Here is a 4,091-nt window from a genome sequence, read left to right on the forward strand (position 1 = left end):
GCATGTGGTGGTTTCTTAAAGGTTAACTACAATGCAGAATCTAAAACTGTATCGATGAACTTTTCATACTCTGTAATTTTAAAATCCTTTGGTCTATCTTGCAGTTTGAGTAGATCCTTTATCTATATATAATTTTGTAACATCATATATTGGTTATTTGAAAAATACTGGTTCACTGACCTGTGTAGATCATTTTAAATGTTGACTTGCTTTATTATATAATTTCAAAAAATCACGTTCATTAATGTGATCACTAATCTCATCAGAAAAGTCATAACGTTTTGGGAAGCTGTCAAGCTCACTGTGATGGATACAGATTCTAATCTTGAACTTTTTCATTATCACAGTTTTCTTGAAGTGACAGGCTCACTTCTTTTTTTGATGAAATGTCTGCCAAATACCCAAGTCTGAGTAACCATGGTTTGTCTGTCAGTCATTCTTTCAAGTAAAAATGGTATTTCACTAAAAAAATAACCAGCAAGTTCATCTTGCGGCTCAGTCACACAAGTGCTTTTTCTCGAGACATTGTTCTTGGTGTGCAGCAGAAGTCCTTACTGTGTACTTCTGTTGCGTTGCATCATAGATTACTAAAAACGTGCACTCAAGGGTCAAAATATGGTAAAATTAATGTTGGCTGCTTCATCAAGGACATTCTTAGGTGAAGCTGTCTTTTTTTTTCTTTTAAACTGTGAGTGCATGGCAATAAAGAATACAGTGACTGCTACTACAGTTTGGTGCCACTGCCTTGATTTATGCTAAGACACCAGCAGCTTACCAGCCATTGCTTTATACTATCGGTGCATATATGAACACAGTAGAAAAGGCAGATAAGCTCTTAGTATTATTAAAAAATAGTTCTGAAAGGATTTCAGGGGTGCCCAAGGGTCCCTGGACCACAATTTGAGAACCACTGCTTTTAGATATTCCTCAGGTGAGAGACTTCCTCAGAGTCTCCAGGTCTTCAAAGCAAAGAATCAGATCTAGGAAGATACAGAATACAGAAACTAGTCAAAATTCTACCTGCTGACTCCTGCCGAGCTCCAGCCAGGCTGCCCTTAAGTATACCACGACTGCTTCCACGTCCAAATTCTGTAAGATACACTTCACGCATCCAATTCTAGAAAATACTGAAAAGGTAACGGGCACCTACTTTCTAGAATTGGATCTAGGTAAATAATAAGGGTCATTAATAATTATCGTAGAGTGACTGTGTGCCAGGAATAGCATTTTATTTGTAATATGTCATTTAATTTTCATAACATTTCATTGAGGTAGGCATAATTACCCTCATTTTACAAATGAGGAACCTGAGGCTAAGGAGGTTAAATACCTTACCTAGTTAATTGAATTAAGCTAAATCATGGAGCCTTTCTGGGCTTGTTGATACGTGAGAATGATGACTTGGATCTGTTCAAGATTGCTTTTACTTTGGATTATTTCCAAAGCAAATATGCGATGATACAAAGCATGTACAGAAGCTAAGGATGCTTCTTACTGCCTCCCTTATTTTCTTATGGATGTGCTTTAGAAAGTGAGTCTAGGCAACCTCAGCAGATTGACGTTCTCACCAGTCAGAAGAGTTGAGAGTGATGGACTTGCTGGCATCAGCCACGTCAGCATTCAAAACTAACTTACATTACCATATACTACAATAATTCTGCTGCTCAGCAAGCTTTGTCACCCAGGTATAATGTCCAGGTTCAAAGCCTTGAATTGCCAGCCCTGGAGGAATCTTCCCTTATCTGAGCCTGTGCTGTTGGACCTGGGAGTTTTCCATTTATATTCAGTCATCTACTAAAAAGTGACAGGTCTTGGATTCAGACTCCGTCCAGACTAACTCAGAGTCCTTGCTCTTAACCACTATGACATGCTGCTTTTTCCAGACTCATGGGACTAGTACATGGGCCTGTACTAATTAATTTTTCAGTCTTTGTTGAGTACATCCCAGGTAAAAATCTTACCTTGCCGACCCTCTCCCCTTCTCTTTCCTGACAACTTTTGGCTGACCAGCACTGACCGAGAGCACTAAGATAAAGCTGGCAAGGGCTGGTGAGCTTTAAGGGAGTGTTTTCAGATTCAGTATTGCTGTCTTAAATCTTGTCTAGGAAATTATTAACTAATTTATTCTGTACCTTTTAAAGATTATAAACAGAATTTATACTGTCAAAACTAATTTTTGATGCCTAGAAATTAAAAAGATTCTGTGAATACTCAGATTTGCAACCAATAGAAGAAAAAATGTGGATAGAGAGAGAACAATAGTGTAGCTCAAGTTTTTGCTTTCTTATTTATTATATTTTTAAAATTCAGGAAAGTATAATGTAGATCCACGCTTCTCAACAGGGGACAGCCACTCCCCAGGGGATGTTTGAAAATATGTTTATGTGTTATGGAGACTGGTTGCCAAAATGACTGCAGGTGCTGCCGGTAGGGAATAAGGTTAAACTGCCTGCACTGTGTAGGATGGTCTTATACAACATCAAGAAATCTAATCCGAAATGTCAGTAACCTTCCCACTGAGGAACTTATTTATAGATGAAAAATCATGACATGTGAAGTAGCACTGGTGGTACCAAGGAATAACAAAGCCACATGGGCCAACATTACCCGGTGGTTGACATGGGGGAAATGTCATTTTGCAAATGTATTCTTCACTGCCACTTTTATACTCTCACATACCATGCTTCCTCTTTGCCTGCATCTTTAACTTTTCATAGCTTAGTTTTTGCCATCTCAGGTAACTTTTTTTTAAATATTTATATCCATATACTTTTAAATCTCTCTGTTCTTCTCTTTCTCTTTCCCAGCTTCTGTTTTCGTAAAGTGGAAGAAAATGTGGTGTAGTCGAAAGAGCACTGAACTACAAGTTAGGTAGCTGTAGTTCTAATTGAGGCTCTGCCAGTAGGTGGCTGTCACTTACCCGATGAAGGCCTAAGTTTTCTCATTTGTAAAATTAGTGGCTTGGGCTCCATGATTTCTGAGGTTCCTTCTCCTTCTCATAGGCTACATGCCTTGTAACTGAAAGTGCAAACTACTGTAGCATCAGGTAGATAAGGATTCAAATCCAGCTCTACTGCTTACTAGCCGTCTCATCATGGGAAAGTTACTTCACTTTTATGCCTCAGTTTTCTCAACTGTAGAATAAGGATTATAATATTTCCTACTTCATAAAATTGTTGTGAGGAGTAACTGAGGAATACTGTGTAGATAGGTCACTTAATACAAGGCATGCTTAGTACATGGCAAGAATTCAATGACTGTTAGCTTCTGTTTGTCTCAGAAAAATATTATCCAAAAATGACACTACTAATAGTTGATAAATGCAAAAGAATTGTTGATTACACGTGTACATTGAGGGAAAACATCCCAATTTAAAAAGAAAAATAAGATAGTCAAAAAGACCTTTCAGAGAAGATCTCTGTAGGTTGGGATCTTTGAAAAGGCTTCATGAAGGAGACAAGACTTGAATGGCTTTTAAAGGATGGGTGGATTTGGATGGCTAGGGGAAGAAATCCTGTACTTCAGTACACTTCCTGGCATGGGAAAGGATATCATTAACAAAGATTTGAAGTAATTAATAATTAGTAGTTGAAGGAATTAATATGATGAATGTAGGGATCTTGCTAGAGAAAAGATTCCGTACTTGGTGTGCTTATTAAATGTGATAAGAGGCCTGAATGCTAGGTTGAACAATTTGTATTATTAGTAGTAGGTAGTAAGAAACTACTAGAACTTTTTGGGTTTTGTTTTTATTTCTTTAGTAGCACATTGATTCAGTGCATTTGAATCAACCCTGCAATTTGACAGACTAATAATCATAATTTAAAAGTTCAGGTTCTACAGCTTGACCAAAGCAAAGCCATAGAAGCTTCTAAGACACATTCTAACTCCCATAGGGATCAAGTTACTGGGCTGAGGGCTGGGGACCATTGTCTCAGGGAACATCTATCTCAATTGGTATAACATAGGTTATAAGGAAATATTCTACATCCTAATTTGCTGAGTAGCATCTGGGGTCTTAAAAGCTTGTGAGCAGTCAGTAAGATACATCTACTGTCCCCACCCCATTTGGAACAAGGGAGAATGAAGAA

At 37.9% G+C, this 4,091-nt stretch overlaps 1 protein-coding gene across 1 annotated transcript in view; it reads left to right on the plus strand.

The window, feature by feature from the left end:
• The window catches only part of LRCH3 (leucine rich repeats and calponin homology domain containing 3), a 107,416-nt gene that overhangs the window by 73,168 nt on the left and 30,157 nt on the right, over positions 1–4,091 (plus strand). The window lies entirely within an intron of this gene.

The sequence above is a fragment of the Trichechus manatus genome, unplaced genomic scaffold, assembly GCF_000243295.1.
Source record: "Trichechus manatus latirostris isolate Lorelei unplaced genomic scaffold, TriManLat1.0 scaffold00026, whole genome shotgun sequence".
Taxonomy (NCBI): domain Eukaryota; kingdom Metazoa; phylum Chordata; class Mammalia; order Sirenia; family Trichechidae; genus Trichechus; species Trichechus manatus.